Source organism: Eubalaena glacialis, chromosome 9 (assembly GCF_028564815.1).
Source record: "Eubalaena glacialis isolate mEubGla1 chromosome 9, mEubGla1.1.hap2.+ XY, whole genome shotgun sequence".
Taxonomy (NCBI): Eukaryota; Metazoa; Chordata; class Mammalia; order Artiodactyla; family Balaenidae; genus Eubalaena; species Eubalaena glacialis.
The window spans coordinates 447942-473443 of record NC_083724.1 but is presented as its reverse complement, the minus strand read 5'-3'; positions in this window follow the sequence as shown (position 1 = coordinate 473443).

The window sequence follows — 25502 nt, the reverse complement described above, 5'->3', positions numbered from 1 at the left end:
AAACACATTATAAAAAAATCACATTAGGATTTTCTTTTTAACCTGTTCCTTAAAACACTAGTGCTTAGGAAATCTAATGGAGGCAAAAGCAGTCAAGGGTAGTTTAGGGTTAGGGTTAGGGTTAGGGTTAGTGTTAGGGTTAGGGTACGGCTTAGGGTATTGGATAGGGGACGGGTGAGGGTACGGCGTAGGGTAGGGGTTAGGGTTAGGGTTAGGGTTAGGGTTAGGGTTAGGGTACGGCTTAGGGTACGGGTGAGGGTACGGGTGAGGGTACTGCGTAGGGTATTGGTTAGGGTTAGGGTACGGCTTAGGATACGGGTTAGGGTACGGGTTAGGGTACGGCGTAGGGTATGGGTTAGGGTTAGGGTTAGGGTTAGGGTTAGGGTTAGGGTTAGGGTACGGCTTAGGGTACGGGTTAGGGTACGGGTGAGGGTATGGCGTAGGGTATAGGTTAGGGTTAGGGTTAGGGTTAGGGTACGGCTTAGGATACGGGTTAGGGTACGGGTGAGGGTACGGCGTAGCGTATGGGTTAGGGTTAGGGTTAGGGTTAGGGTACGGCTTAGGGTACGGGTTAGGGTACGGGTGAGGGTACGGCGTAGGGTATAGGTTAGGGTTAGGGTTAGGGTTAGGGTACGGCTTAGGATACGGGTTAGGGTACGGGTGAGGGTACGGCGTAGCGTATGGGTTAGGGTTAGGGTTAGGGTTAGGGTACGGCTTAGGGTACGGGTTAGGGTACGGGTGAGGGTACGGCGTAGGGTATGGGTTAGGGTTAGGGTTAGGGTTAGGGTTAGTTTTAGGGTTAGGGATTGGTTTAGGGTACGGGTTAGGATTAGCGTACGTGTTAGGGTTAGGGTTTGGGTTAGGGTTAGGGTACGCGTTAGGGTTAGGGTATGGGTTAGGGTTAGGGTACACGTTAGGATTAGGGTATTTATTAAACCTATCCCACTCTCTAGATACCACTTAGCACGTAAAGGAATATTATTTGGGGTCCAGCCATGGAGAAGATTTTAGTCACTAGGATAAGATAAAGAATAAACACATTATAAAAAAATCACATTAGGATTTTCTTTTTAACCTGTTCCTTAAAACACTAGTGCTTAGGAAATCTAATGGAGGCAAAAGCAGTCAAGGGTAGTTTAGGGTTAGGGTTAGGGTTAGGGTTAGTGTTAGGGTTAGGGTATGGCTTAGGGTATGGGATAGGGGACGGGTGAGGGTACGGCGTAGGGTAGGGGTTAGGGTTAGGGTTAGGGTTAGGGTTAGGGTTAGGGTACGGCTTAGGGTACGGGTGAGGGTACGGGTGAGGGTACTGCGTAGGGTATTGGTTAGGGTTAGGGTACGGCTTAGGATACGGGTTAGGGTACGGGTTAGGGTACGGCGTAGGGTATGGGTTAGGGTTAGGGTTAGGGTTAGGGTTAGGGTTAGGGTTAGGGTACGGCTTAGGGTACGGGTTAGGGTACGGGTGAGGGTATGGCGTAGGGTATAGGTTAGGGTTAGGGTTAGGGTTAGGGTACGGCTTAGGATACGGGTTAGGGTACGGGTGAGGGTACGGCGTAGCGTATGGGTTAGGGTTAGGGTTAGGGTTAGGGTACGGCTTAGGGTACGGGTTAGGGTACGGGTGAGGGTACGGGTGAGGGTACGGCGTAGGGTTAGGGTTAGGGTTAGGGTACGGCTTAGGATACGGGTTAGGGTACGGGTGAGGGTACGGCGTAGCGTATGGGTTAGGGTTAGGGTTAGGGTTAGGGTACGGCTTAGGGTACGGGTTAGGGTACGGGTGAGGGTACGGCGTAGGGTATGGGTTAGGGTTAGGGTTAGGGTTAGGGTTAGTTTTAGGGTTAGGGATTGGTTTAGGGTACGGGTTAGGATTAGCGTACGTGTTAGGGTTAGGGTTTGGGTTAGGGTTAGGGTACGCGTTAGGGTTAGGGTATGGGTTAGGGTTAGGGTACACGTTAGGATTAGGGTATTTATTAAACCTATCCCACTCTCTAGATACCACTTAGCACGTAAAGGAATATTATTTGGGGTCCAGCCATGGAGAAGATTTTAGTCACTAGGATAAGATAAAGAATAAACACATTATAAAAAAATCACATTAGGATTTTCTTTTTAACCTGTTCCTTAAAACACTAGTGCTTAGGAAATCTAATGGAGGCAAAAGCAGTCAAGGGTAGTTTAGGGTTAGGGTTAGGGTTAGGGTTAGTGTTAGGGTTAGGGTACGGCTTAGGGTATGGGATAGGGGACGGGTGAGGGTACGGCGTAGGGTAGGGGTTAGGGTTAGGGTTAGGGTTAGGGTTAGGGTTAGGGTACGGCTTAGGGTACGGGTGAGGGTACGGGTGAGGGTACTGCGTAGGGTATTGGTTAGGGTTAGGGTACGGCTTAGGATACGGGTTAGGGTACGGGTTAGGGTACGGCGTAGGGTATGGGTTAGGGTTAGGGTTAGGGTTAGGGTTAGGGTTAGGGTTAGGGTACGGCTTAGGGTACGGGTTAGGGTACGGGTGAGGGTATGGCGTAGGGTATAGGTTAGGGTTAGGGTTAGGGTTAGGGTACGGCTTAGGATACGGGTTAGGGTACGGGTGAGGGTACGGCGTAGCGTATGGGTTAGGGTTAGGGTTAGGGTTAGGGTACGGCTTAGGGTACGGGTTAGGGTACGGGTGAGGGTACGGCGTAGGGTATAGGTTAGGGTTAGGGTTAGGGTTAGGGTACGGCTTAGGATACGGGTTAGGGTACGGGTGAGGGTACGGCGTAGCGTATGGGTTAGGGTTAGGGTTAGGGTTAGGGTACGGCTTAGGGTACGGGTTAGGGTACGGGTGAGGGTACGGCGTAGGGTATGGGTTAGGGTTAGGGTTAGGGTTAGGGTTAGTTTTAGGGTTAGGGATTGGTTTAGGGTACGGGTTAGGATTAGCGTACGTGTTAGGGTTAGGGTTTGGGTTAGGGTTAGGGTACGCGTTAGGGTTAGGGTATGGGTTAGGGTTAGGGTACACGTTAGGATTAGGGTATTTATTAAACCTATCCCACTCTCTAGATACCACTTAGCACGTAAAGGAATATTATTTGGGGTCCAGCCATGGAGAAGATTTTAGTCACTAGGATAAGATAAAGAATAAACACATTATAAAAAAATCACATTAGGATTTTCTTTTTAACCTGTTCCTTAAAACACTAGTGCTTAGGAAATCTAATGGAGGCAAAAGCAGTCAAGGGTAGTTTAGGGTTAGGGTTAGGGTTAGGGTTAGTGTTAGGGTTAGGGTACGGCTTAGGGTATGGGATAGGGGACGGGTGAGGGTACGGCGTAGGGTAGGGGTTAGGGTTAGGGTTAGGGTTAGGGTTAGGGTTAGGGTACGGCTTAGGGTACGGGTGAGGGTACGGGTGAGGGTACTGCGTAGGGTATTGGTTAGGGTTAGGGTACGGCTTAGGATACGGGTTAGGGTACGGGTTAGGGTACGGCGTAGGGTATGGGTTAGGGTTAGGGTTAGGGTTAGGGTTAGGGTTAGGGTTAGGGTACGGCTTAGGGTACGGGTTAGGGTACGGGTGAGGGTATGGCGTAGGGTATAGGTTAGGGTTAGGGTTAGGGTTAGGGTACGGCTTAGGATACGGGTTAGGGTACGGGTGAGGGTACGGCGTAGCGTATGGGTTAGGGTTAGGGTTAGGGTTAGGGTACGGCTTAGGGTACGGGTTAGGGTACGGGTGAGGGTACGGCGTAGGGTATAGGTTAGGGTTAGGGTTAGGGTTAGGGTACGGCTTAGGATACGGGTTAGGGTACGGGTGAGGGTACGGCGTAGCGTATGGGTTAGGGTTAGGGTTAGGGTTAGGGTACGGCTTAGGGTACGGGTTAGGGTACGGGTGAGGGTACGGCGTAGGGTATGGGTTAGGGTTAGGGTTAGGGTTAGGGTTAGTTTTAGGGTTAGGGATTGGTTTAGGGTACGGGTTAGGATTAGCGTACGTGTTAGGGTTAGGGTTTGGGTTAGGGTTAGGGTACGCGTTAGGGTTAGGGTATGGGTTAGGGTTAGGGTACACGTTAGGATTAGGGTATTTATTAAACCTATCCCACTCTCTAGATACCACTTAGCACGTAAAGGAATATTATTTGGGGTCCAGCCATGGAGAAGATTTTAGTCACTAGGATAAGATAAAGAATAAACACATTATAAAAAAATCACATTAGGATTTTCTTTTTAACCTGTTCCTTAAAACACTAGTGCTTAGGAAATCTAATGGAGGCAAAAGCAGTCAAGGGTAGTTTAGGGTTAGGGTTAGGGTTAGGGTTAGTGTTAGGGTTAGGGTACGGCTTAGGGTATGGGATAGGGGACGGGTGAGGGTACGGCGTAGGGTAGGGGTTAGGGTTAGGGTTAGGGTTAGGGTTAGGGTTAGGGTACGGCTTAGGGTACGGGTGAGGGTACGGGTGAGGGTACGGCGTAGGGTATTGGTTAGGGTTAGGGTACGGCTTAGGATACGGGTTAGGGTACGGGTTAGGGTACGGCGTAGGGTATGGGTTAGGGTTAGGGTTAGGGTTAGGGTTAGGGTTAGGGTTAGGGTACGGCTTAGGGTACGGGTTAGGGTACGGGTGAGGGTATGGCGTAGGGTATAGGTTAGGGTTAGGGTTAGGGTTAGGGTACGGCTTAGGATACGGGTTAGGGTACGGGTGAGGGTACGGCGTAGCGTATGGGTTAGGGTTAGGGTTAGGGTTAGGGTACGGCTTAGGGTACGGGTTAGGGTACGGGTGAGGGTACGGCGTAGGGTATAGGTTAGGGTTAGGGTTAGGGTTAGGGTACGGCTTAGGATACGGGTTAGGGTACGGGTGAGGGTACGGCGTAGCGTATGGGTTAGGGTTAGGGTTAGGGTTAGGGTACGGCTTAGGGTACGGGTTAGGGTACGGGTGAGGGTACGGCGTAGGGTATGGGTTAGGGTTAGGGTTAGGGTTAGGGTTAGTTTTAGGGTTAGGGATTGGTTTAGGGTACGGGTTAGGATTAGCGTACGTGTTAGGGTTAGGGTTTGGGTTAGGGTTAGGGTACGCGTTAGGGTTAGGGTATGGGTTAGGGTTAGGGTACACGTTAGGATTAGGGTATTTATTAAACCTATCCCACTCTCTAGATACCACTTAGCACGTAAAGGAATATTATTTGGGGTCCAGCCATGGAGAAGATTTTAGTCACTAGGATAAGATAAAGAATAAACACATTATAAAAAAATCACATTAGGATTTTCTTTTTAACCTGTTCCTTAAAACACTAGTGCTTAGGAAATCTAATGGAGGCAAAAGCAGTCAAGGGTAGTTTAGGGTTAGGGTTAGGGTTAGGGTTAGTGTTAGGGTTAGGGTACGGCTTAGGGTATGGGATAGGGGACGGGTGAGGGTACGGCGTAGGGTAGGGGTTAGGGTTAGGGTTAGGGTTAGGGTTAGGGTTAGGGTACGGCTTAGGGTACGGGTGAGGGTACGGGTGAGGGTACTGCGTAGGGTATTGGTTAGGGTTAGGGTACGGCTTAGGATACGGGTTAGGGTACGGGTTAGGGTACGGCGTAGGGTATGGGTTAGGGTTAGGGTTAGGGTTAGGGTTAGGGTTAGGGTTAGGGTACGGCTTAGGGTACGGGTTAGGGTACGGGTGAGGGTATGGCGTAGGGTATAGGTTAGGGTTAGGGTTAGGGTTAGGGTACGGCTTAGGATACGGGTTAGGGTACGGGTGAGGGTACGGCGTAGCGTATGGGTTAGGGTTAGGGTTAGGGTTAGGGTACGGCTTAGGGTACGGGTTAGGGTACGGGTGAGGGTACGGCGTAGGGTATAGGTTAGGGTTAGGGTTAGGGTTAGGGTACGGCTTAGGATACGGGTTAGGGTACGGGTGAGGGTACGGCGTAGCGTATGGGTTAGGGTTAGGGTTAGGGTTAGGGTACGGCTTAGGGTACGGGTTAGGGTACGGGTGAGGGTACGGCGTAGGGTATGGGTTAGGGTTAGGGTTAGGGTTAGGGTTAGTTTTAGGGTTAGGGATTGGTTTAGGGTACGGGTTAGGATTAGCGTACGTGTTAGGGTTAGGGTTTGGGTTAGGGTTAGGGTACGCGTTAGGGTTAGGGTATGGGTTAGGGTTAGGGTACACGTTAGGATTAGGGTATTTATTAAACCTATCCCACTCTCTAGATACCACTTAGCACGTAAAGGAATATTATTTGGGGTCCAGCCATGGAGAAGATTTTAGTCACTAGGATAAGATAAAGAATAAACACATTATAAAAAAATCACATTAGGATTTTCTTTTTAACCTGTTCCTTAAAACACTAGTGCTTAGGAAATCTAATGGAGGCAAAAGCAGTCAAGGGTAGTTTAGGGTTAGGGTTAGGGTTAGGGTTAGTGTTAGGGTTAGGGTACGGCTTAGGGTATGGGATAGGGGACGGGTGAGGGTACGGCGTAGGGTAGGGGTTAGGGTTAGGCTTAGGGTTAGGGTTAGGGTTAGGGTACGGCTTAGGGTACGGGTGAGGGTACGGGTGAGGGTACTGCGTAGGGTATTGGTTAGGGTTAGGGTACGGCTTAGGATACGGGTTAGGGTACGGGTTAGGGTACGGCGTAGGGTATGGGTTAGGGTTAGGGTTAGGGTTAGGGTTAGGGTTAGGGTTAGGGTACGGCTTAGGGTACGGGTTAGGGTACGGGTGAGGGTATGGCGTAGGGTATAGGTTAGGGTTAGGGTTAGGGTTAGGGTACGGCTTAGGATACGGGTTAGGGTACGGGTGAGGGTACGGCGTAGCGTATGGGTTATGGTTAGGGTTAGGGTTAGGGTACGGCTTAGGATACGGGTTAGGGTACGGGTGAGGGTACGGCGTAGCGTATGGGTTAGGGTTAGGGTTAGGGTTAGGGTACGGCTTAGGGTACGGGTTAGGGTACGGGTGAGGGTACGGTGTAGGGTATGGGTTAGGGTTAGGGTTAGGGTTAGGGTTAGTTTTAGGGTTAGGGATTGGTTTAGGGTACGGGTTAGGATTAGCGTACGTGTTAGGGTTAGGGTTTGGGTTAGGGTTAGGGTACGCGTTAGGGTTAGGGTATGGGTTAGGGTTAGGGTACACGTTAGGATTAGGGTATTTATTAAACCTATCCCACTCTCTAGATACCACTTAGCACGTAAAGGAATATTATTTGGGGTCCAGCCATGGAGAAGATTTTAGTCACTAGGATAAGATAAAGAATAAACACATTATAAAAAAATCACATTAGGATTTTCTTTTTAACCTGTTCCTTAAAACACTAGTGCTTAGGAAATCTAATGGAGGCAAAAGCAGTCAAGGGTAGTTTAGGGTTAGGGTTAGGGTTAGGGTTAGTGTTAGGGTTAGGGTACGGCTTAGGGTATGGGATAGGGGACGGGTGAGGGTACGGCGTAGGGTAGGGGTTAGGGTTAGGGTTAGGGTTAGGGTTAGGGTTAGGGTACGGCTTAGGGTACGGGTGAGGGTACGGGTGAGGGTACGGCGTAGGGTATTGGTTAGGGTTAGGGTACGGCTTAGGATACGGGTTAGGGTACGGGTTAGGGTACGGCGTAGGGTATGGGTTAGGGTTAGGGTTAGGGTTAGGGTTAGGGTTAGGGTTAGGGTACGGCTTAGGGTACGGGTTAGGGTACGGGTGAGGGTATGGCGTAGGGTATAGGTTAGGGTTAGGGTTAGGGTTAGGGTACGGCTTAGGATACGGGTTAGGGTACGGGTGAGGGTACGGCGTAGCGTATGGGTTAGGGTTAGGGTTAGGGTTAGGGTACGGCTTAGGGTACGGGTTAGGGTACGGGTGAGGGTACGGCGTAGGGTATAGGTTAGGGTTAGGGTTAGGGTTAGGGTACGGCTTAGGATACGGGTTAGGGTACGGGTGAGGGTACGGCGTAGCGTATGGGTTAGGGTTAGGGTTAGGGTTAGGGTACGGCTTAGGGTACGGGTTAGGGTACGGGTGAGGGTACGGCGTAGGGTATGGGTTAGGGTTAGGGTTAGGGTTAGGGTTAGTTTTAGGGTTAGGGATTGGTTTAGGGTACGGGTTAGGATTAGCGTACGTGTTAGGGTTAGGGTTTGGGTTAGGGTTAGGGTACGCGTTAGGGTTAGGGTATGGGTTAGGGTTAGGGTACACGTTAGGATTAGGGTATTTATTAAACCTATCCCACTCTCTAGATACCACTTAGCACGTAAAGGAATATTATTTGGGGTCCAGCCATGGAGAAGATTTTAGTCACTAGGATAAGATAAAGAATAAACACATTATAAAAAAATCACATTAGGATTTTCTTTTTAACCTGTTCCTTAAAACACTAGTGCTTAGGAAATCTAATGGAGGCAAAAGCAGTCAAGGGTAGTTTAGGGTTAGTGTTAGGGTTAGGGTTAGTGTTAGGGTTAGGGTACGGCTTAGGGTATGGGATAGGGGACGGGTGAGGGTACGGCGTAGGGTAGGGGTTAGGGTTAGGGTTAGGGTTAGGGTTAGGGTACGGCTTAGGGTACGGGTGAGGGTACGGGTGAGGGTACTGCGTAGGGTATTGGTTAGGGTTAGGGTACGGCTTAGGATACGGGTTAGGGTACGGGTTAGGGTACGGCGTAGGGTATGGGTTAGGGTTAGGGTTAGGGTTAGGGTTAGGGTTAGGGTTAGGGTACGGCTTAGGGTACGGGTTAGGGTACGGGTGAGGGTATGGCGTAGGGTATAGGTTAGGGTTAGGGTTAGGGTTAGGGTACGGCTTAGGATACGGGTTAGGGTACGGGTGAGGGTACGGCGTAGCGTATGGGTTAGGGTTAGGGTTAGGGTTAGGGTACGGCTTAGGGTACGGGTTAGGGTACGGGTGAGGGTACGGCGTAGGGTATAGGTTAGGGTTAGGGTTAGGGTTAGGGTACGGCTTAGGATACGGGTTAGGGTACGGGTGAGGGTACGGCGTAGCGTATGGGTTAGGGTTAGGGTTAGGGTTAGGGTACGGCTTAGGGTACGGGTTAGGGTACGGGTGAGGGTACGGCGTAGGGTATGGGTTAGGGTTAGGGTTAGGGTTAGGGTTAGTTTTAGGGTTAGGGATTGGTTTAGGGTACGGGTTAGGATTAGCGTACGTGTTAGGGTTAGGGTTTGGGTTAGGGTTAGGGTACGCGTTAGGGTTAGGGTATGGGTTAGGGTTAGGGTACACGTTAGGATTAGGGTATTTATTAAACCTATCCCACTCTCTAGATACCACTTAGCACGTAAAGGAATATTATTTGGGGTCCAGCCATGGAGAAGATTTTAGTCACTAGGATAAGATAAAGAATAAACACATTATAAAAAAATCACATTAGGATTTTCTTTTTAACCTGTTCCTTAAAACACTAGTGCTTAGGAAATCTAATGGAGGCAAAAGCAGTCAAGGGTAGTTTAGGGTTAGGGTTAGGGTTAGGGTTAGTGTTAGGGTTAGGGTACGGCTTAGGGTATGGGATAGGGGACGGGTGAGGGTACGGCGTAGGGTAGGGGTTAGGGTTAGGGTTAGGGTTAGGGTTAGGGTTAGGGTACGGCTTAGGGTACGGGTGAGGGTACGGGTGAGGGTACTGCGTAGGGTATTGGTTAGGGTTAGGGTACGGCTTAGGATACGGGTTAGGGTACGGGTTAGGGTACGGCGTAGGGTATGGGTTAGGGTTAGGGTTAGGGTTAGGGTTAGGGTTAGGGTTAGGGTACGGCTTAGGGTACGGGTTAGGGTACGGGTGAGGGTATGGCGTAGGGTATAGGTTAGGGTTAGGGTTAGGGTTAGGGTACGGCTTAGGATACGGGTTAGGGTACGGGTGAGGGTACGGCGTAGCGTATGGGTTAGGGTTAGGGTTAGGGTTAGGGTACGGCTTAGGGTACGGGTTAGGGTACGGGTGAGGGTACGGCGTAGGGTATAGGTTAGGGTGAGGGTACGGCTTAGGATACGGGTTAGGGTACGGGTGAGGGTACGGCGTAGCGTATGGGTTAGGGTTAGGGTTAGGGTTAGGGTACGGCTTAGGGTACGGGTTAGGGTACGGGTGAGGGTACGGCGTAGGGTATGGGTTAGGGTTAGGGTTAGGGTTAGGGTTAGTTTTAGGGTTAGGGATTGGTTTAGGGTACGGGTTAGGATTAGCGTACGTGTTAGGGTTAGGGTTTGGGTTAGGGTTAGGGTACGCGTTAGGGTTAGGGTATGGGTTAGGGTTAGGGTACACGTTAGGATTAGGGTATTTATTAAACCTATCCCACTCTCTAGATACCACTTAGCACGTAAAGGAATATTATTTGGGGTCCAGCCATGGAGAAGATTTTAGTCACTAGGATAAGATAAAGAATAAACACATTATAAAAAAATCACATTAGGATTTTCTTTTTAACCTGTTCCTTAAAACACTAGTGCTTAGGAAATCTAATGGAGGCAAAAGCAGTCAAGGGTAGTTTAGGGTTAGGGTTAGGGTTAGGGTTAGTGTTAGGGTTAGGGTACGGCTTAGGGTATGGGATAGGGGACGGGTGAGGGTACGGCGTAGGGTAGGGGTTAGGGTTAGGGTTAGGGTTAGGGTTAGGGTTAGGGTACGGCTTAGGGTACGGGTGAGGGTACGGGTGAGGGTACTGCGTAGGGTATTGGTTAGGGTTAGGGTACGGCTTAGGATACGGGTTAGGGTACGGGTTAGGGTACGGCGTAGGGTATGGGTTAGGGTTAGGGTTAGGGTTAGGGTTAGGGTTAGGGTTAGGGTACGGCTTAGGGTACGGGTTAGGGTACGGGTGAGGGTATGGCGTAGGGTATAGGTTAGGGTTAGGGTTAGGGTTAGGGTACGGCTTAGGATACGGGTTAGGGTACGGGTGAGGGTACGGCGTAGCGTATGGGTTAGGGTTAGGGTTAGGGTTAGGGTACGGCTTAGGGTACGGGTTAGGGTACGGGTGAGGGTACGGCGTAGGGTATAGGTTAGGGTTAGGGTTAGGGTTAGGGTACGGCTTAGGATACGGGTTAGGGTACGGGTGAGGGTACGGCGTAGCGTATGGGTTAGGGTTAGGGTTAGGGTTAGGGTACGGCTTAGGGTACGGGTTAGGGTACGGGTGAGGGTACGGCGTAGGGTATGGGTTAGGGTTAGGGTTAGGGTTAGGGTTAGTTTTAGGGTTAGGGATTGGTTTAGGGTACGGGTTAGGATTAGCGTACGTGTTAGGGTTAGGGTTTGGGTTAGGGTTAGGGTACGCGTTAGGGTTAGGGTATGGGTTAGGGTTAGGGTACACGTTAGGATTAGGGTATTTATTAAACCTATCCCACTCTCTAGATACCACTTAGCACGTAAAGGAATATTATTTGGGGTCCAGCCATGGAGAAGATTTTAGTCACTAGGATAAGATAAAGAATAAACACATTATAAAAAAATCACATTAGGATTTTCTTTTTAACCTGTTCCTTAAAACACTAGTGCTTAGGAAATCTAATGGAGGCAAAAGCAGTCAAGGGTAGTTTAGGGTTAGGGTTAGGGTTAGGGTTAGTGTTAGGGTTAGGGTACGGCTTAGGGTATGGGATAGGGGACGGGTGAGGGTACGGCGTAGGGTAGGGGTTAGGGTTAGGGTTAGGGTTAGGGTTAGGGTTAGGGTACGGCTTAGGGTACGGGTGAGGGTACGGGTGAGGGTACGGCGTAGGGTATTGGTTAGGGTTAGGGTACGGCTTAGGATACGGGTTAGGGTACGGGTTAGGGTACGGCGTAGGGTATGGGTTAGGGTTAGGGTTAGGGTTAGGGTTAGGGTTAGGGTTAGGGTACGGCTTAGGGTACGGGTTAGGGTACGGGTGAGGGTATGGCGTAGGGTATAGGTTAGGGTTAGGGTTAGGGTTAGGGTACGGCTTAGGATACGGGTTAGGGTACGGGTGAGGGTACGGCGTAGCGTATGGGTTAGGGTTAGGGTTAGGGTTAGGGTACGGCTTAGGGTACGGGTTAGGGTACGGGTGAGGGTACGGCGTAGGGTATAGGTTAGGGTTAGGGTTAGGGTTAGGGTACGGCTTAGGATACGGGTTAGGGTACGGGTGAGGATACGGCGTAGCGTATGGGTTAGGGTTAGGGTTAGGGTTAGGGTACGGCTTAGGGTACGGGTTAGGGTACGGGTGAGGGTACGGCGTAGGGTATGGGTTAGGGTTAGGGTTAGGGTTAGGGTTAGTTTTAGGGTTAGGGATTGGTTTAGGGTACGGGTTAGGATTAGCGTACGTGTTAGGGTTAGGGTTTGGGTTAGGGTTAGGGTACGCGTTAGGGTTAGGGTATGGGTTAGGGTTAGGGTACACGTTAGGATTAGGGTATTTATTAAACCTATCCCACTCTCTAGATACCACTTAGCACGTAAAGGAATATTATTTGGGGTCCAGCCATGGAGAAGATTTTAGTCACTAGGATAAGATAAAGAATAAACACATTATAAAAAAATCACATTAGGATTTTCTTTTTAACCTGTTCCTTAAAACACTAGTGCTTAGGAAATCTAATGGAGGCAAAAGCAGTCAAGGGTAGTTTAGGGTTAGGGTTAGGGTTAGGGTTAGTGTTAGGGTTAGGGTACGGCTTAGGGTATGGGATAGGGGACGGGTGAGGGTACGGCGTAGGGTAGGGGTTAGGGTTAGGGTTAGGGTTAGGGTTAGGGTTAGGGTACGGCTTAGGGTACGGGTGAGGGTACGGGTGAGGGTACTGCGTAGGGTATTGGTTAGGGTTAGGGTACGGCTTAGGATACGGGTTAGGGTACGGGTTAGGGTACGGCGTAGGGTATGGGTTAGGGTTAGGGTTAGGGTTAGGGTTAGGGTTAGGGTTAGGGTACGGCTTAGGGTACGGGTTAGGGTACGGGTGAGGGTATGGCGTAGGGTATAGGTTAGGGTTAGGGTTAGGGTTAGGGTACGGCTTAGGATACGGGTTAGGGTACGGGTGAGGGTACGGCGTAGCGTATGGGTTAGGGTTAGGGTTAGGGTTAGGGTACGGCTTAGGGTACGGGTTAGGGTACGGGTGAGGGTACGGCGTAGGGTATAGGTTAGGGTTAGGGTTAGGGTTAGGGTACGGCTTAGGATACGGGTTAGGGTACGGGTGAGGGTACGGCGTAGCGTATGGGTTAGGGTTAGGGTTAGGGTTAGGGTACGGCTTAGGGTACGGGTTAGGGTACGGGTGAGGGTACGGCGCAGGGTATGGGTTAGGGTTAGGGTTAGGGTTAGGGTTAGTTTTAGGGTTAGGGATTGGTTTAGGGTACGGGTTAGGATTAGCGTACGTGTTAGGGTTAGGGTTTGGGTTAGGGTTAGGGTACGCGTTAGGGTTAGGGTATGGGTTAGGGTTAGGGTACACGTTAGGATTAGGGTATTTATTAAACCTATCCCACTCTCTAGATACCACTTAGCACGTAAAGGAATATTATTTGGGGTCCAGCCATGGAGAAGATTTTAGTCACTAGGATAAGATAAAGAATAAACACATTATAAAAAAATCACATTAGGATTTTCTTTTTAACCTGTTCCTTAAAACACTAGTGCTTAGGAAATCTAATGGAGGCAAAAGCAGTCAAGGGTAGTTTAGGGTTAGGGTTAGGGTTAGGGTTAGTGTTAGGGTTAGGGTACGGCTTAGGGTATGGGATAGGGGACGGGTGAGGGTACGGCGTAGGGTAGGGGTTAGGGTTAGGGTTAGGGTTAGGGTTAGGGTTAGGGTTAGGGTACGGCTTAGGGTACGGGTGAGGGTACGGGTAAGGGTACGGCGTAGGGTATTGGTTAGGGTTAGGGTGCGGCTTAGGATACGGGTTAGGGTACGGGTTAGGGTAGGGCGTAGGTTATGGGTTAGGGTTAGGTTTAGGGTTAGGGTTAGGGTTAGGGTTAGGGTACGGCTTAGGGTACGGGTTAGGGTACGGGTGAGGGTATGGCGTAGGGTATAGGTTAGGGTTAGGGTTAGGGTTAGGGTACGGCTTAGGATACGGGTTAGGGTACGGGTGAGGGTACGGCGTAGCGTATGGGTTAGGGTTAGGGTTAGGGTTAGGGTACGGCTTAGGGTACGGGTTAGGGTACGGGTGAGGGTACGGCGTAGGGTATAGGTTAGGGTTAGGGTTAGGGTTAGGGTACGGCTTAGGATACGGGTTAGGGTACGGGTGAGGGTACGGCGTAGCGTATGGGTTAGGGTTAGGGTTAGGGTTAGGGTACGGCTTAGGGTACGGGTTAGGGTACGGGTGAGGGTACGGCGTAGGGTATGGGTTAGGGTTAGGGTTAGGGTTAGGGTTAGTTTTAGGGTTAGGGATTGGTTTAGGGTACGGGTTAGGATTAGCGTACGTGTTAGGGTTAGGGTTTGGGTTAGGGTTAGGGTACGCGTTAGGGTTAGGGTATGGGTTAGGGTTAGGGTACACGTTAGGATTAGGGTATTTATTAAACCTATCCCACTCTCTAGATACCACTTAGCACGTAAAGGAATATTATTTGGGGTCCAGCCATGGAGAAGATTTTAGTCACTAGGATAAGATAAAGAATAAACACATTATAAAAAAATCACATTAGGATTTTCTTTTTAACCTGTTCCTTAAAACACTAGTGCTTAGGAAATCTAATGGAGGCAAAAGCAGTCAAGGGTAGTTTAGGGTTAGGGTTAGGGTTAGGGTTAGTGTTAGGGTTAGGGTACGGCTTAGGGTATGGGATAGGGGACGGGTGAGGGTACGGCGTAGGGTAGGGGTTAGGGTTAGGGTTAGGGTTAGGGTTAGGGTTAGGGTACGGCTTAGGGTACGGGTGAGGGTACGGGTGAGGGTACTGCGTAGGGTATTGGTTAGGGTTAGGGTACGGCTTAGGATACGGGTTAGGGTACGGGTTAGGGTACGGCGTAGGGTATGGGTTAGGGTTAGGGTTAGGGTTAGGGTTAGGGTTAGGGTTAGGGTACGGCTTAGGGTACGGGTTAGGGTACGGGTGAGGGTATGGCGTAGGGTATAGGTTAGGGTTAGGGTTAGGGTTAGGGTACGGCTTAGGATACGGGTTAGGGTACGGGTGAGGGTACGGCGTAGCGTATGGGTTAGGGTTAGGGTTAGGGTTAGGGTACGGCTTAGGGTACGGGTTAGGGTACGGGTGAGGGTACGGCGTAGGGTATAGGTTAGGGTTAGGGTTAGGGTTAGGGTACGGCTTAGGATACGGGTTAGGGTACGGGTGAGGGTACGGCGTAGCGTATGGGTTAGGGTTAGGGTTAGGGTTAGGGTACGGCTTAGGGTACGGGTTAGGGTACGGGTGAGGGTACGGCGTAGGGTATGGGTTAGGGTTAGGGTTAGGGTTAGGGTTAGTTTTAGGGTTAGGGATTGGTTTAGGGTACGGGTTAGGATTAGCGTACGTGTTAGGGTTAGGGTTTGGGTTAGGGTTAGGGTACGCGTTAGGGTTAGGGTATGGGTTAGGGTTAGGGTACACGTTAGGATTAGGGTATTTATTAAACCTATCCCACTCTCTAGATACCACTTAGCACGTAAAGGAATATTATTTGGGGTCCAGCCATGGAGAAGATTTTAGTCACTAGGATAAGATAAAGAATAAACACATTATAAAAAAATCACATTAGGATTTTCTTTTTAACCTGTTCCTTAAAACACTAGTGCTTAGGAAATCTAATGGAGGCAAAAGCAGTCAAGGGTAGTTTAGGGTTAGGGTTAGGGTTAGGGTTAGTGTTAGGGTTAGGGTACGGCTTAGGGTATGGGATAGGGGACGGGTGAGGGTACGGCGTAGGGTAGGGGTTAGGGTTAGGGTTAGGGTTAGGGTTAGGGTTAGGGTACGGCTTAGGGTACGGGTGAGGGTACGGGTGAGGGTACTGCGTAGGGTATTGGTTAGGGTTAGGGTACGGCTTAGGATACGGGTTAGGGTACGGGTTAGGGTACGGCGTAGGGTATGGGTTAGGGTTAGGGTTAGGGTTAGGGTTAGGGTTAGGGTTAGGGTACGGCTTAGGGTACGGGTTAGGGTACGGGTGAGGGTATGGCGTAGGGTATAGGTTAGGGTTAGGGTTAGGGTTAGGGTACGGCTTAGGATACGGGTTAGGGTACGGGTGAGGGTACGGCGTAGCGTATGGGTTAGGGTTAGGGTTAGGGTTAGGGTACGGCTTAGGGTACGGGTTAGGGTACGGGTGAGGGTACGGCGTAGGGTATGGGTTAGGGTTAGGGTTAGGGTTAGGGTACGGCTTAGGGTACGGGTTAGGGTACGGGTGAGGGTACGGCGTAGCGTATGGGTTAGGGTTAGGGTTAGGGTTAGGGTACGGCTTAGGGTACGGGTTAGGGTACGGGTGAGGGTACGGCGTAGGGTATGGGTTAGGGTTAGGGTTAGGGTTAGGGTTAGTTTTAGGGTTAGGGATTGGTTTAGGGTACGGGTTAGGATTAGCGTACGTGTTAGGGTTAGGGTTTGGGTTAGGGTTAGGGTACGCGTTAGGGTTAGGGTATGGGTTAGGGTTAGGGTACACGTTAGGATTAGGGTATTTATTAAACCTATCCCACTCTCTAGATACCACTTAGCACGTAAAGGAATATTATTTGGGGTCCAGCCATGGAGAAGATTTTAGTCACTAGGATAAGATAAAGAATAAACACATTATAAAAAAATCACATTAGGATTTTCTTTTTAACCTGTTCCTTAAAACACTAGTGCTTAGGAAATCTAATGGAGGCAAAAGCAGTCAAGGGTAGTTTAGGGTTAGGGTTAGGGTTAGGGTTAGTGTTAGGGTTAGGGTACGGCTTAGGGTATGGGATAGGGGACGGGTGAGGGTACGGCGTAGGGTAGGGGTTAGGGTTAGGGTTAGGGTTAGGGTTAGGGTTAGGGTACGGCTTAGGGTACGGGTGAGGGTACGGGTGAGGGTACTGCGTAGGGTATTGGTTAGGGTTAGGGTACGGCTTAGGATACGGGTTAGGGTACGGGTTAGGGTACGGCGTAGGGTATGGGTTAGGGTTAGGGTTAGGGTTAGGGTTAGGGTTAGGGTTAGGGTACGGCTTAGGGTACGGGTTAGGGTACGGGTGAGGGTATGGCGTAGGGTATAGGTTAGGGTTAGGGTTAGGGTTAGGGTACGGCTTAGGATACGGGTTAGGGTACGGGTGAGGGTACGGCGTAGCGTATGGGTTAGGGTTAGGGTTAGGGTTAGGGTACGGCTTAGGGTACGGGTTAGGGTACGGGTGAGGGTACGGCGTAGGGTATAGGTTAGGGTTAGGGTTAGGGTTAGGGTACGGCTTAGGATACGGGTTAGGGTACGGGTGAGGGTACGGCGTAGCGTATGGGTTAGGGTTAGGGTTAGGGTTAGGGTACGGCTTAGGGTACGGGTTAGGGTACGGGTGAGGGTACGGCGTAGGGTATGGGTTAGGGTTAGGGTTAGGGTTAGGGTTAGTTTTAGGGTTAGGGATTGGTTTAGGGTACGGGTTAGGATTAGCGTACGTGTTAGGGTTAGGGTTTGGGTTAGGGTTAGGGTACGCGTTAGGGTTAGGGTATGGGTTAGGGTTAGGGTACACGTTAGGATTAGGGTATTTATTAAACCTATCCCACTCTCTAGATACCACTTAGCACGTAAAGGAATATTATTTGGGGTCCAGCCATGGAGAAGATTTTAGTCACTAGGATAAGATAAAGAATAAACACATTATAAAAAAATCACATTAGGATTTTCTTTTTAACCTGTTCCTTAAAACACTAGTGCTTAGGAAATCTAATGGAGGCAAAAGCAGTCAAGGGTAGTTTAGGGTTAGGGTTAGGGTTAGGGTTAGTGTTAGGGTTAGGGTACGGCTTAGGGTATGGGATAGGGGACGGGTGAGGGTACGGCGTAGGGTAGGGGTTAGGGTTAGGGTTAGGGTTAGGGTTAGGGTTAGGGTACGGCTTAGGGTACGGGTGAGGGTACGGGTGAGGGTACTGCGTAGGGTATTGGTTAGGGTTAGGGTACGGCTTAGGATACGGGTTAGGGTACGGGTTAGGGTACGGCGTAGGGTATGGGTTAGGGTTAGGGTTAGGGTTAGGGTTAGGGTTAGGGTTAGGGTACGGCTTAGGGTACGGGTTAGGGTACGGGTGAGGGTATGGCGTAGGGTATAGGTTAGGGTTAGGGTTAGGGTTAGGGTACGGCTTAGGATACGGGTTAGGGTACGGGTGAGGGTACGGCGTAGCGTATGGGTTAGGGTTAGGGTTAGGGTTAGGGTACGGCTTAGGGTACGGGTTAGGGTACGGGTGAGGGTACGGCGTAGGGTATAGGTTAGGGTTAGGGTTAGGGTTAGGGTACGGCTTAGGATACGGGTTAGGGTACGGGTGAGGGTACGGCGTAGCGTATGGGTTAGGGTTAGGGTTAGGGTTAGGGTACGGCTTAGGGTACGGGTTAGGGTACGGGTGAGGGTACGGCGTAGGGTATGGGTTAGGGTTAGGGTTAGGGTTAGGGTTAGTTTTAGGGTTAGGGATTGGTTTAGGGTACGGGTTAGGGTTAGGGTTAGGGTTAGGGTTAGTTTTAGGGTTAGGGATTGGTTTAGGGTACGGGTTAGGATTAGCGTACGTGTTAGGGTTAGGGTTTGGGTTAGGGTTAGGGTACGCGTTAGGGTTAGGGTATGGGTTAGGGTTAGGGTACACGTTAGGATTAGGGTATTTATTAAACCTATCCCACTCTCTAGATACCACTTAGCACGTAAAGGAATATTATTTGGGGTCCAGCCATGGAGAAGATTTTAGTCACTAGGATAAGATAAAGAATAAACACATTATAAAAAAATCACATTAGGATTTTCTTTTTAACCTGTTCCTTAAAACACTAGTGCTTAGGAAATCTAATGGAGGCAAAAGCAGTCAAGGGTAGTTTAGGGTTAGGGTTAGGGTTAGGGTTAGTGTTAGGGTTAGGGTACGGCTTAGGGTATGGGATAGGGGACGGGTGAGGGTACGGCGTAGGGTAGGGGTTAGGGTTAGGGTTAGGGTTAGGGTTAGGGTTAGGGTACGGCTTAGGGTACGGGTGAGGGTACGGGTGAGGGTACGGCGTAGGGTATTGGTTAGGGTTAGGGTACGGCTTAGGATACGGGTTAGGGTACGGGTTAGGGTACGGCGTAGGGTATGGGTTAGGGTTAGGGTTAGGGTTAGGGTTAGGGTTAGGGTTAGGGTACGGCTTAGGGTACGGGTTAGGGTACGGGTGAGGGTATGGCGTAGGGTATAGGTTAGGGTTAGGGTTAGGGTTAGGGTACGGCTTAGGATACGGGTTAGGGTACGGGTGAGGGTACGGCGTAGCGTATGGGTTAGGGTTAGGGTTAGGGTTAGGGTACGGCTTAGGGTACGGGTTAGGGTACGGGTGAGGGTACGGCGTAGGGTATAGGTTAGGGTTAGGGTTAGGGTTAGGGTACGGCTTAGGATACGGGTTAGGGTACGGGTGAGGGTACGGCGTAGCGTATGGGTTAGGGTTAGGGTTAGGGTTAGGGTACGGCTTAGGGTACGGGTTAGGGTACGGGTGAGGGTACGGCGTAGGGTATGGGTTAGGGTTAGGGTTAGGGTTAGGGTTAGTTTTAGGGTTAGGGATTGGTTTAGGGTACGGGTTAGGATTAGCGTACGTGTTAGGGTTAGGGTTTGGGTTAGGGTTAGGGTACGCGTTAGGGTTAGGGTATGGGTTAGGGTTAGGGTACACGTTAGGATTAGGGTATTTATTAAACCTATCCCACTCTCTAGATACCACTTAGCACGTAAAGGAATATTATTTGGGGTCCAGCCATGGAGAAGATTTTAGTCACTAGGATAAGATAAAGAATAAACACATTATAAAAAAATCACATTAGGATTTTCTTTTTAACCTGTTCCTTAAAACACTAGTGCTTAGGAAATCTAATGGAGGCAAAAGCAGTCAAGGGTAGTTTAGGGTTAGGGTTAGGGTTAGGGTTAGTGTTAGGGTTAGGGTACGGCTTAGGGTATGGGATAGGGGACGGGTGAGGGTACGGCGTAGGGTAGGGGTTAGGGTTAGGGTTAGGGTTAGGGTTAGGGTTAGGGTTAGGGTACGGCTTAGGGTACGGGTGAGGGTACGGGTGAGGGTACGGCGTAGGGTATTGGTTAGGGTTAGGGTGCGGCTTAGGATACGGGTTAGGGTACGGGTTAGGGTAGGGCGTAGGGTATGGGTTAGGGTTAGGGTTAGGGTTAGGGTTAGGGTTAGGGTTAGGGTACGGCTTAGGGTACGGGTTAGGGTACGGGTGAGGGTATGGCGTAGGGTATAGGTTAGGGTTAGGGTTAGGGTTAGGGTACGGCTTAGGATACGGGTTAGGGTACGGGTGAGGGTACGGCGTAGCGTATGGGTTAGGGTTAGGGTTAGGGTTAGGGTACGGCTTAGGGTACGGGTTAGGGTACGGGTGAGGGTACGGCGTAGGGTATAGGTTAGGGTTAGGGTTAGGGTTAGGGTACGGCTTAGGATACGGGTTAGGGTACGGGTGAGGGTACGGCGTAGCGTATGGGTTAGGGTTAGGGTTAGGGTTAGGGTACGGCTTAGGGTACGGGTTAGGGTACGGGTGAGGGTACGGCGTAGGGTATGGGTTAGGGTTAGGGTTAGGGTTAGGGTTAGTTTTAGGGTTAGGGATTGGTTTAGGGTACGGGTTAGGATTAGCGTACGTGTTAGGGTTAGGGTTTGGGTTAGGGTTAGGGTACGCGTTAGGGTTAGGGTATGGGTTAGGGTTAGGGTACACGTTAGGATTAGGGTATTTATTAAACCTATCCCACTCTCTAGATACCACTTAGCACGTAAAGGAATATTATTTGGGGTCCAGCCATGGAGAAGATTTTAGTCACTAGGATAAGATAAAGAATAAACACATTATAAAAAAATCACATTAGGATTTTCTTTTTAACCTGTTCCTTAAAACACTAGTGCTTAGGAAATCTAATGGAGGCAAAAGCAGTCAAGGGTAGTTTAGGGTTAGGGTTAGGGTTAGGGTTAGTGTTAGGGTTAGGGTACGGCTTAGGGTATGGGATAGGGGACGGGTGAGGGTACGGCGTAGGGTAGGGGTTAGGGTTAGGGTTAGGGTTAGGGTTAGGGTTAGGGTACGGCTTAGGGTACGGGTGAGGGTACGGGTGAGGGTACTGCGTAGGGTATTGGTTAGGGTTAGGGTACGGCTTAGGATACGGGTTAGGGTACGGGTTAGGGTACGGCGTAGGGTATGGGTTAGGGTTAGGGTTAGGGTTAGGGTTAGGGTTAGGGTTAGGGTACGGCTTAGGGTACGGGTTAGGGTACGGGTGAGGGTATGGCGTAGGGTATAGGTTAGGGTTAGGGTTAGGGTTAGGGTACGGCTTAGGATACGGGTTAGGGTACGGGTGAGGGTACGGCGTAGCGTATGGGTTAGGGTTAGGGTTAGGGTTAGGGTACGGCTTAGGGTACGGGTTAGGGTACGGGTGAGGGTACGGCGTAGGGTATAGGTTAGGGTTAGGGTTAGGGTTAGGGTACGGCTTAGGATACGGGTTAGGGTACGGGTGAGGGTACGGCGTAGCGTATGGGTTAGGGTTAGGGTTAGGGTTAGGGTACGGCTTAGGGTACGGGTTAGGGTACGGGTGAGGGTACGGCGTAGGGTATGGGTTAGGGTTAGGGTTAGGGTTAGGGTTAGTTTTAGGGTTAGGGATTGGTTTAGGGTACGGGTTAGGATTAGCGTACGTGTTAGGGTTAGGGTTTGGGTTAGGGTTAGGGTACGCGTTAGGGTTAGGGTATGGGTTAGGGTTAGGGTACACGTTAGGATTAGGGTATTTATTAAACCTATCCCACTCTCTAGATACCACTTAGCACGTAAAGGAATATTATTTGGGGTCCAGCCATGGAGAAGATTTTAGTCACTAGGATAAGATAAAGAATAAACACATTATAAAAAAATCACATTAGGATTTTCTTTTTAACCTGTTCCTTAAAACACTAGTGCTTAGGAAATCTAATGGAGGCAAAAGCAGTCAAGGGTAGTTTAGGGTTAGGGTTAGGGTTAGGGTTAGTGTTAGGGTTAGGGTACGGCTTAGGGTATGGGATAGGGGACGGGTGAGGGTACGGCGTAGGGTAGGGGTTAGGGTTAGGGTTAGGGTTAGGGTTAGGGTTAGGGTACGGCTTAGGGTACGGGTGAGGGTACGGGTGAGGGTACTGCGTAGGGTATTGGTTAGGGTTAGGGTACGGCTTAGGATACGGGTTAGGGTACGGGTTAGGGTACGGCGTAGGGTATGGGTTAGGGTTAGGGTTAGGGTTAGGGTTAGGGTTAGGGTTAGGGTACGGCTTAGGGTACGGGTTAGGGTACGGGTGAGGGTATGGCGTAGGGTATAGGTTAGGGTTAGGGTTAGGGTTAGGGTACGGCTTAGGATACGGGTTAGGGTACGGGTGAGGGTACGGCGTAGCGTATGGGTTAGGGTTAGGGTTAGGGTTAGGGTACGGCTTAGGGTACGGGTTAGGGTACGGGTGAGGGTACGGCGTAGGGTATGGGTTAGGGTTAGGGTTAGGGTTAGGGTACGGCTTAGGGTACGGGTTAGGGTACGGGTGAGGGTACGGCGTAGCGTATGGGTTAGGGTTAGGGTTAGGGTTAGGGTACGGCTTAGGGTACGGGTTAGGGTACGGGTGAGGGTACGGCGTAGGGTATGGGTTAGGGTTAGGGTTAGGGTTAGGGTTAGTTTTAGGGTTAGGGATTGGTTTAGGGTACGGGTTAGGATTAGCGTACGTGTTAGGGTTAGGGTTTGGGTTAGGGTTAGGGTACGCGTTAGGGTTAGGGTATGGGTTAGGGTTAGGGTACACGTTAGGATTAGGGTATTTATTAAACCTATCCCACTCTCTAGATACCACTTAGCACGTAAAGGAATATTATTTGGGGTCCAGCCATGGAGAAGATTTTAGTCACTAGGATAAGATAAAGAATAAACACATTATAAAAAAATCACATTAGGATTTTCTTTTTAACCTGTTCCTTAAAACACTAGTGCTTAGGAAATCTAATGGAGGCAAAAGCAGTCAAGGGTAGTTTAGGGTTAGGGTTAGGGTTAGGGTTAGTGTTAGGGTTAGGGTACGGCTTAGGGTATGGGATAGGGGACGGGTGAGGGTACGGCGTAGGGTAGGGGTTAGGGTTAGGGTTAGGGTTAGGGTTAGGGTTAGGGTACGGCTTAGGGTACGGGTGAGGGTACGGGTGAGGGTACTGCGTAGGGTATTGGTTAGGGTTAGGGTACGGCTTAGGATACGGGTTAGGGTACGGGTTAGGGTACGGCGTAGGGTATGGGTTAGGGTTAGGGTTAGGGTTAGGGTTAGGGTTAGGGTTAGGGTACGGCTTAGGGTACGGGTTAGGGTACGGGTGAGGGTATGGCGTAGGGTATAGGTTAGGGTTAGGGTTAGGGTTAGGGTACGGCTTAGGATACGGGTTAGGGTACGGGTGAGGGTACGGCGTAGCGTATGGGTTAGGGTTAGGGTTAGGGTTAGGGTACGGCTTAGGGTACGGGTTAGGGTACGGGTGAGGGTACGGCGTAGGGTATAGGTTAGGGTTAGGGTTAGGGTTAGGGTACGGCTTAGGATACGGGTTAGGGTACGGGTGAGGGTACGGCGTAGCGTATGGGTTAGGGTTAGGGTTAGGGTTAGGGTACGGCTTAGGGTACGGGTTAGGGTACGGGTGAGGGTACGGCGTAGGGTATGGGTTAGGGTTAGGGTTAGGGTTAGGGTTAGTTTTAGGGTTAGGGATTGGTTTAGGGTACGGGTTAGGATTAGCGTACGTGTTAGGGTTAGGGTTTGGGTTAGGGTTAGGGTACGCGTTAGGGTTAGGGTATGGGTTAGGGTTAGGGTACACGTTAGGATTAGGGTATTTATTAAACCTATCCCACTCTCTAGATACCACTTAGCACGTAAAGGAATATTATTTGGGGTCCAGCCATGGAGAAGATTTTAGTCACTAGGATAAGATAAAGAATAAACACATTATAAAAAAATCACATTAGGATTTTCTTTTTAACCTGTTCCTTAAAACACTAGTGCTTAGGAAATCTAATGGAGGCAAAAGCAGTCAAGGGTAGTTTAGGGTTAGGGTTAGGGTTAGGGTTAGTGTTAGGGTTAGGGTACGGCTTAGGGTATGGGATAGGGGACGGGTGAGGGTACGGCGTAGGGTAGGGGTTAGGGTTAGGGTTAGGGTTAGGGTTAGGGTTAGGGTACGGCTTAGGGTACGGGTGAGGGTACGGGTGAGGGTACTGCGTAGGGTATTGGTTAGGGTTAGGGTACGGCTTAGGATACGGGTTAGGGTACGGGTTAGGGTACGGCGTAGGGTATGGGTTAGGGTTAGGGTTAGGGTTAGGGTTAGGGTTAGGGTTAGGGTACGGCTTAGGGTACGGGTTAGGGTACGGGTGAGGGTATGGCGTAGGGTATAGGTTAGGGTTAGGGTTAGGGTTAGGGTACGGCTTAGGATACGGGTTAGGGTACGGGTGAGGGTACGGCGTAGCGTATGGGTTAGGGTTAGGGTTAGGGTTAGGGTACGGCTTAGGGTACGGGTTAGGGTACGGGTGAGGGTACGGCGTAGGGTATAGGTTAGGGTTAGGGTTAGGGTTAGGGTACGGCTTAGGATACGGGTTAGGGTACGGGTGAGGGTACGGCGTAGCGTATGGGTTAGGGTTAGGGTTAGGGTTAGGGTACGGCTTAGGGTACGGGTTAGGGTACGGGTGAGGGTACGGCGTAGGGTATGGGTTAGGGTTAGGGTTAGGGTTAGGGTTAGTTTTAGGGTTAGGGATTGGTTTAGGGTACGGGTTAGGATTAGCGTACGTGTTAGGGTTAGGGTTTGGGTTAGGGTTAGGGTACGCGTTAGGGTTAGGGTATGGGTTAGGGTTAGGGTACACGTTAGGATTAGGGTATTTATTAAACCTATCCCACTCTCTAGATACCACTTAGCACGTAAAGGAATATTATTTGGGGTCCAGCCATGGAGAAGATTTTAGTCACTAGGATAAGATAAAGAATAAACACATTATAAAAAAATCACATTAGGATTTTCTTTTTAACCTGTTCCTTAAAACACTAGTGCTTAGGAAATCTAATGGAGGCAAAAGCAGTCAAGGGTAGTTTAGGGTTAGGGTTAGGGTTAGGGTTAGTGTTAGGGTTAGGGTACGGCTTAGGGTATGGGATAGGGGACGGGTGAGGGTACGGCGTAGGGTAGGGGTTAGGGTTAGGGTTAGGGTTAGGGTTAGGGTTAGGGTACGGCTTAGGGTACGGGTGAGGGTACGGGTGAGGGTACTGCGTAGGGTATTGGTTAGGGTTAGGGTACGGCTTAGGATACGGGTTAGGGTACGGGTTAGGGTACGGCGTAGGGTATGGGTTAGGGTTAGGGTTAGGGTTAGGGTTAGGGTTAGGGTTAGGGTACGGCTTAGGGTACGGGTTAGGGTACGGGTGAGGGTATGGCGTAGGGTATAGGTTAGGGTTAGGGTTAGGGTTAGGGTACGGCTTAGGATACGGGTTAGGGTACGGGTGAGGGTACGGCGTAGCGTATGGGTTAGGGTTAGGGTTAGGGTTAGGGTACGGCTTAGGGTACGGGTTAGGGTACGGGTGAGGGTACGGCGTAGGGTATAGGTTAGGGTTAGGGTTAGGGTTAGGGTACGGCTTAGGATACGGGTTAGGGTACGGGTGAGGGTACGGCGTAGCGTATGGGTTAGGGTTAGGGTTAGGGTTAGGGTACGGCTTAGGGTACGGGTTAGGGT